The 8982-nt window shown below is 35.5% G+C and overlaps 1 pseudogene; it reads right to left on the bottom strand.

Moving 5' to 3' along the window:
• Positions 1–399: 399 nt before the first annotated feature.
• LOC106828933 (olfactory receptor 52E4-like) lies at positions 400–7396 on the bottom strand (annotated as a pseudogene).
• Between the last annotated feature and the right edge of the window lie 1586 nt (positions 7397–8982).

Below are 8982 nucleotides of genomic sequence, written 5' to 3'. Positions count from 1 at the left end.
AACGATGTGGAGCAACCGGATCTCTCATACACTGCTAGTTGTGTGCAAAATGGAAGAAAGTTTTTAGAAAACAGTTTTGCAATTTTAAAAATAATGTTTCACATACACCTATATATGACACAACCAATATACTCCTAAATATTTACCCAAAAGAAATTTTTTAAAATCCACAACTGTCCATACAAAGACTTGTACACAAATATTCATAGCAGCTTTATTTGTAATAATCCTGAACTGGAAACAAACTGAAGAACCTACATGATCTTAATTTTTTAGCACAACCACACAGGGCACAAAACCTTTTCATATGCAACACTTCATCCATTGTAATACATACGTGTTCTGAGATAACTAGTTATCAAGAAATGAGCTAAAAGTAAGAACAAAAGATGGTCAAAATTAGTGAGCACTAAGTAAAAAAATTTGAATAATCTCATTTAAGTAATACAACCATCATAAATATTGCTAGACCATTGGATATAACTCCTAAAATATTCTATATATGCATGTTGAATGTTATAATCTAAAAAATATTTCCATATAAATCTATCCACGAACATGCCTAGAGGCTTTATAGTTAACCTGTGAACATGTGCCTTTGTAGGTATTTGGAGAGCTCTGCTACAATACTGTATTCTAGGTCATTGGTCATTAATACAATTTTTACAGCCTTACTAGTCGTGCTTGGAAATCAGGTTTTACAATGTGTATTTGCTTTGCTGTCTCCTTTTTGTAGGATTATCTAAAACAAAAGAGACAAAAAATAAAAGAAACCAAAAGAAATAAAAAAATAAACTTTATTATTCACTTGGAGGAAATAGAAAAGACTAATTAATATTTATTTAAATGCTATCATATTTTAACAATTTTAAAATGACAATGCATAATTTTAATGGACTTTATTTTTTAGAGAAGTTTTAGATTCACAGAAAAATTGAATGGAAGGTGCAGAGATTTCCCCTATACCCTTTGCACCAACATGTGCATAACCTCCATCATTATCAGCATCACTCACCAGACTGATACGTTAGTTACTATTGATGAATCTATGTTGACACATCATTATCATCTAGACTGCATAGCTTACTTTGGGATTCACTCTTGATACTATACACTTTATGGGGTTGGACAAATGTAAAATGACATATATCTACCATTGCAGTATCATACAGAGTCATGTCACTGCCCTAAAATTCTTCTATGCTCCTCTGCTATTCATCTCTCAACCCCTGGGAACCACAGATCTTTTTACTATTGCCATAATTTTACTGTCTCCAAGATGTCATATACTTGGAATTATAAAGCCTGTAGGCTTTTCATGTTGGTTTCTTTCACTTAGTAACATGCATTTAAGTTTCCTCCATGTCTTTCCATGGTTTGATAGATCACTGCTTTTTAGCGCTGAACAATATTTCATTGTGTGGATGTATCATGGCTTTCTTATCTATTCACTTACTGAAGGACATCTTGGTTGCTTCTAAGTTTTGACAATTGTGAATAAACCTGCTATAAATCTCCTTGTGCTGGTTTTTGTATGGACATAAGTTTTCAACTCCTTTGGGTAAATACCAAGGAGTGTGATTGCTGGATGATATGGTAAGAGTATGGTTAGCTTTGTAAGAAACTGCCAACAGTTTTCCAAAGTGCTTGTATCATTTTGCATTCTCACCAGCAATGAATGAGATTTCCTTTTGCTCCACATCCTTATCAGAATTTGGTGTTGTCAGTGTTTGGGATTTTTGCCATTCTGATAGCTTTGTAGTGATATCTCATTGTTATTTTAATTTGCATTTTTCTAATAACATGTGATATGCAACCTCTTTTCATAGGTTTATTTGCCATCTTTATGTCTATTTTGGTGAGGTGCCCTTTCAGGTTTTTTGCCCATGTTTTAATTGGGTTGTTTGTTTTCTTATTATTGAGTGTTGAGTTCTTTGTATACTTTGGATAACAGTCCTTTATGAAATGCATCTTTTGCAAATATTTTGTCCCACTTTGTTGCTTGTCTTCTCATTCTCTTGAGATTGTCTTTTTCAGATCAGAAGTTTTAAATTTTAGTGAAGCCCAGCTTATAAATTCTTTCTTTCATGGATTGTGTCTTTGATGTAGATTTTAAAAAACCATTACCATATCCAAGGTCATCTAGATTTTCTCCTATGTTATCTTCTAGGAGTTTTATAGTTTTGTGTTTGTGATATATTTTGAGTTAATTTTTGTGAGGGGTATAAGGTCTATGTCTAGATTATTATTGTTATTTTTCACATGTGGGGGCATCATTTTTATCAGTGCTCGCTGAAGAGTTTATAGCAAAAAAGTCTCTCTCACCTCACAGACTTCTGTTTCCTCTTCTCAGAGACCTGCTATGCTACTAGTTTTGTTTATTTCATTTAGAGCTATTTAAGCATATTTCTTTGTCCTTCCATAGCTATCATTACATTTATCACTGTATTTTGACATGATATACTGTTAAAATTTTCCCAATGTCTAATTTTCTAAGTTATGTCTGGCTTTTGCTAATAAAAGTGACAAAATTAAAAGGCATCTAGGTTCAAAGAGGTAATTTCATGTCATTAAGTGGACATTTAAGAGTCACTGAGTACAAGTATTTCAGGACCTAGCACAGAACCTGCTCTATAACAAGCAATCCACAAGGGTAGGACAATCAGTTGTTCTGTTCCTGGACTCTGCTTGACACATTTAATTGGATGGATGGGAGGATGGATGGCTGAGTGCTAGTGTATAAAATGTGTGGTATAGATTGAAATTATAAAGGTAATAAAGGACAATTTGGTTGCATTATGAATTCTAAAGTAAGTTCCTAAGGGAAGCGTGAGACATCTCTTCAAATATATTGTGAGTAGGAGGGAGGGGTAATTTGGCTGATTCCTTGTAGGCTGGCTGCCTAGAAATGGAGTTGGCTTCCTGCCCAGTTCCCTCAAAGTTGGATACAGCTGAATGTTGAAGGTAATTTGTTTTGGTAAAAAGATGAGCTGGTGGATCAAGCCACTGATGTATCATGTCATATAAATTGTAAGCAAAGTGTATGGACCTCAGAGTGGGAGAGAGGATGAGGATCCTTCAACTTTGTTTTTTGGGTCTTTTTGAGGAAGATTACCCCTGAGCTAACATCTGCCACCAATCCTCCTCTTTTTACTGAGGAAGACTGGCCCTGAGCTAACATCCCTGCCCATCTGAGGGTCCTTCAACTTTGAATGCTGAGATGACGGAACAGAATTGGGGACAAAGTTTCTACCTTGCAGAACTGCTATAAAAATAACTTTTACAACTTCGTGAGAAAAAGATAACCCTATTCTAAAGAAATGGGCATGGATTTTAAAATGGTTTCCACTAAAGAGAATATACAAATACCCAACAGCTATAGTTTTTATATCATTAATGACAAGGGAAATATATATTAAAGCCACAGCACAATAGTGTTACATATTTCACATAATGGCAACAAACAACTACACATATCCACCCACACAGAAACACACATACAAAACTAATAGTGCTGGTCAGAATGTGCAGCAATTGGTTTATACATAACTGCTAAAAATTGTAAAATGATGTATAATTTTGGAAAGCTGGAACATTTTGCTAAAGCTAAAAACATACTCTCCCAATCACCCAGCAATCATACTCTTAGAAGTTATAATCGACTGTAAATGTCTCCCAAAAAACACGTGGAGAAATATTCATAACCACTTTATCCAAAATAGTTAAAAATGGGATAAAATGCAAATGCCCATCTAGAATGATTAGTTATATTTGGTACATTCACAAAATGGAATACTATACAACAATAAAAAGTGACAAGCTACATCTGTCTGCAATCAAATGAATTAATCTCATAGTCATAATTTTCAGTGAAATAAGCTATGATAAAAGAGTAATTTTATATAATTTAATTTATATCAAAACCATAAACTATCTAAGCCATTAGATTAGATACTTAAAAATGATGAACTGTGGAAGTTATTGACTGATAGAGGTGTGAAGTCCTCTTCTGGCAGGCTGTAGCGCCACATATTTTGATCTGAGCTATGGTTACATAGGTTTTGAGTTGCCCATAAGGTGTGCTACTCAGGAAAATGCTTTCTGTGGGGACTTTGAGTATGTAAACAATTCGAATCACCCCAAATCAGCATGCTAGCACCATTCTGGTAGACTGACCTCTAGCAATACCATGGAATAAATACTGCAGGACCCTTTGGAGCAAGCTGTTCTCCAGGACACTGCTCTAGAATTGAGACTGTTCACAAGGGCTTTGGCAACTCAATAGGGATTATCCCTGAGCTCTATGAGCATCTCTTCAACATCACGAATGCAGGGTATTGAGTTAAGTAATGTCCCAAAGGGGAATGTCCCAAAGTGGAGAAACAGGGATGGCACCCAAGTGGGGTAACTTGAACTTGGGGAAGGGTGGCTAGTTCCAGCTACTGAAAAGGGACTTAGAAACTTTAAAGAAGGGAGTTCCAAAGTACAGGATGAGACATAGTTTGTACATTCATAAAAAGCCTTCAAGTGGTATGTGTAAGATTCTTTCATTTTACTATATATATACTATAATTAATATTTTGAGGGGTTAACTTTTTTAAAATTGAGATATAATTGACATTATGTTAAATTCAAGTGTGCAACATAATGATTCAATACTTGCATATTTTGTGAAATGGTTCCCACAACTGAGCCCCTTCACCCATTTCACCCACTCCCTACCCCTAACCTCTGGCAAACACCAATCTTTTCTCTATATCTGTGCGTTCAGTTTTTCATTTGCTTTTTGGTTTTTATATTCCACATGAAAGAGAGATCACAGTATTTGTCTTTCTCGGTTTAGCTTATTTCATTTAACATAATAACCTCAAGATCCATTCATGTTGTTGCAAATGGCAAGATTTCCTTCTTTTTTATGGCTGAATAAGATCCCATTTACATCTTCTTTATCCATTCATCCATCCACAGACATTTAGTTTACTTCCATGTCTTGGCTATTATAAATGAGGCTGCAATTAACATGGGGGTGCATTTATCTTTTTGAATTAGTGTTTTCATTTCCTGAGATAAATACCCAGAAGTGGAATTGCTGAATCATATGGTAGTTCTATTTTTAATCTTTTGAGGAATATCCCTACTGTTTTCCACAGTCGCTGCACCAATTTACACTCCTACCAACAGTGCACAAGGATTCAATTTTCCTCACAACCTCACCAACACTTGTTATTTCTCATCTTTTTGATAATAGTCATTCCAACAAGTATGAGGTGATATCTCCCTGTGGTTTTGGTTTGCATTCCCCTGACGATTAGTGATGTTGAGTACCTTTTCATCTATATGTTGGCCATCTTTATGTCTTCTTTGGAAAAGAAGTTTTTAGGTAAAAAAAAAAATCAATTTAAGCACCTACTATGTGAGTAACAAAGCACCATGAGGTAATCATTAAGAAATACATATCATTGGTCAAAAATTATAAAACATGGGTGAGATGTTAATGCTCATCTGTTAAGCCACAGGGAAGAAGTGCAAGTTGAAAAGGGCTGGGTATTGCAAGGTGCTCAATAAATGGTGTATGAATGAGTAACTAAAGCTTGAGAATCTGAGAGTAATTACTATTTATTGCATTAAATTTGACCTTTGAGAATGGAATTAATGTGTATAGGAATTCATCCATTTAGAGCTGTTCATTCCTGAGCATCTTAAATTCCCTGCCATATCGATGCTTCTATGAGGTCCCCCCCCTCGATAGAGAGATAGAGATATAAATATATTTATACTTATATATGCTTTGCAGTATTGCTATGCACATATCTACAGACAGATCAGTTCACTTTGAACAATAAGTTACTTATGGGGAGAACTACATAGATATGATGAGCCCAGGAAGATTCCACACAGAGTCATAGTCACAGAGAAAATGCTCCAAATTCTTCATCTTATTAAGAACCTTAAAATGTCATGCATATTTTTATTTTTATATTTCTATGACTTGTCAGTTTCTGGCATATAATAATGTATCAATAAAATTATGGATAAAAAATGATTAAACAACTAAGAAAGGAATGAAAAAATCGGTTACATGTATTAAAAATGTGTAGTCCTTGATGTAGGGATATATATGAATTTGGTAATGTGGCCAACAGTTAAGTATCTGCAAATGAAAAGAAGCATTTTATTCCACATGATCCTATCTACAAGACCTGCTCTGTAGAGATTATTCAGGAAAGGAATCCTAATAAAACCTTGCAACTCAGTTGTCCAAAACTTTCAGGTATTTTATAAATTTTCATGGTGATTATTTTGACTTTAATCACATTATATATTCTATGTGAAATATCTAAATAAATTATGAATGAAATAATAATAAGGTCAGAGTCTTTTTTCTAGTACAAAATTCTGTAGTTGAGAAACACATTCTCTTTTTCCTAGATTAAAATTAATATCTTTGAGAAAGTTTATGTCAACCTTTCCCCAAAAAGCTGCTTGAAACCTGCTCCCTAATATGCTTAGTCCTCACTCCATAGATGACAGGATTAAGGGCAGGTGGAACAACAACATATAAATTGGCCAGAAGAATAAGAATGTGTATATGAACATTCCTGGAAAACAGGTGGGTCATGAAAGAGAAAAAAGATGGAGTGAAGAAGGCTAAGATAACACAGATATAGGAGCCACATGTAATAAGTGCTTTGAGTCTAGCATCTCGAGAAGGAAGGTAGAAGACAAGTCGAAGTATTCTCACATAGGAGATGACAATCAGAACCACATCAACAAACACCATGGATACAAGAATTAATCCAAATATCATGTTTGCCTTTATGTTGGCACAGGCCAGCCGAGCAATTCGCATGTGTTCAAAATATGTGTGGGGGATTATTCAGTGTCCACAGAAGGGAAGCCTCAAGATGAGAAACACCAGAGAGATAACCAAAATGAAATTGATGCAAACACCACAACAAGGATGAGACTAATAGTTCTGTTAATGAGACTCAGACTGTACTGCAGAGGGTGGCAGATGGCAAGGTGGCGATCAAAGGCTGTGGCAACCAACACAACGGTCTCCATAGCAGCAAATATATGAATGAAGAACATCTGGGTGATGGAACCCCTGAAGCTAATTTCCCTTAAATCAAACAAGAATATGCCCAACATCTTGGGGATAGTGGATGTGGACAGGCCCAATCAATGGAGGCTAACATAGGCAAGAAGTAAAACACTGGCTGATGAGGACTGTGTTCCTTCTTGATCACGAACAGGATAGTGATGTTCCCCACAAGGGCAATCAAATATACAGAACAAAAAGGAAACCCAATCCAAATGTGCATCTCTTTAAGACACAGAACTTCCAGCAGGAGGAAAGAGAAGGGTGGAAGTTGGTGTCCTTTGAGGTGAACATCCTCTCTCTGTTCTTTTGGAATCACAGAGAAAACAATCAAACAATTTAAGAAATCAAATGGCATCAAATAAAAAAATATAATAAATTTGGAGCAGGAATCAGCAGGAAATTGTGAAGGAGGTTATATGTCGGTCTTTAAAGTATAGTTTATTCAGACATTCAAAAATATTAATAGTTCAGTGCCAGCCCAGTGGCAAAGCAGTCAAGTTTGTGTGCTCTGCTTCAATACCCTGGGGTTCACCGGTGGATCCCATTTGCCGGCCTACTTACCACTTATCAAGCCATGCTGTGGCAGGTGTCCCACATATAAAGTAGAGGAAGATGGGCACGGATGTTAGCTCATGGCCAATCTTCCTCAGCAAAAAAGAGAATCAGTGGTGGATGTAAGCTCAGGGCAATCTTTCTCAAAAAAAATTATATACATGTATATATATATATGTATATATATATATACATAAACAGTTCTGCTAAATGTGATGAAAAAATCAGTCAAAATCTCTGATTTGATAATATTCTTATTTTGGAGATGAGACAGCAACTAAATAAACAAAAAATATGTACATGTGTATGTGTGTAAATATATATATAGGATAGATATATAAGAGATGTAAGTGCTTTAAAGAGAAATGAAGCATGACAATTGGATAATGATAAAGCTGGTGTCATTTTAAGTTTATTATGAGGGAAGTCTTCTCTAACTAAGTGATATTTAAGCAGATATATGAATGCAATATGGGGATGATTTAGCTTAAATAATTTAGCTTAAAAATTAAATATGTTTAAGACATGCAATGACACTTCAACTTGAATTCTAGAAGAGATACTCTTTTAACCCTGTGGAGCATGAACTGAAAGTAGTGATGATTGCTCTTTTATGATAAGGCTGAGTGCACCTGTTAGTTCAGTGAACTTACTTGGTTCCTCCTACAGTTATCAACTTCATGATGGTGGGGGAAAGACTTGGAAATCACAGTCAAGTGGTCCCAGGTACCATATACTGTAAGCCTCCCTCTCCTTGTTCCCATTTAAAAATGGCAAATAGCATCCCATCAATGGTGTTCTATCTAAGAGTGACCCTCTCAGTCTCAGGATGAGAGTCAGGGAAGTCACTTGCTTGTGTCACCTTGCTATGGCATAGAGATATAGGGGAATTTCTTCAGGATTCTCTTTCATGCATTTGGATTTTAAATTGTATTTTCTTTTGCACAGCAGAGTTCATCTTCTTCGACATCTAGATGGTAGTTTAGCATATCCCTCAGTGAAGTTGTGACATCTTGGTCAATTCCCTCCAAGGTCATCAAGAAAACAACCAAACAAACCTTGGAATATTATCTCTGTTTATAAGAGATTCACCACTGGGAAATCCAAAGCATTGGAAAACTAGTCACCATATATATTTGTTGACCATCTTCCCAATTTCAGTCCTTAACTTTGACTGTTACTGTCACTTCAAGCATACTGTCCTTACCTCCATAGTGACTCTTTGATCTTTACTCATGTAGTTCACTTATAGAAAGCACACAGTTGACTGACAGATGCTTAGCTCACTGAGCTAATTGTGACAGACTGTACACTGACTAGGCCTT

Source organism: Equus asinus, chromosome 20 (genome assembly GCF_041296235.1).
Source record: "Equus asinus isolate D_3611 breed Donkey chromosome 20, EquAss-T2T_v2, whole genome shotgun sequence".
Classification (NCBI taxonomy): Eukaryota; Metazoa; Chordata; class Mammalia; order Perissodactyla; family Equidae; genus Equus; species Equus asinus.
Note: the sequence above shows the minus strand (reverse complement) of the source record. Positions and strands in the feature narration are given on the sequence as shown.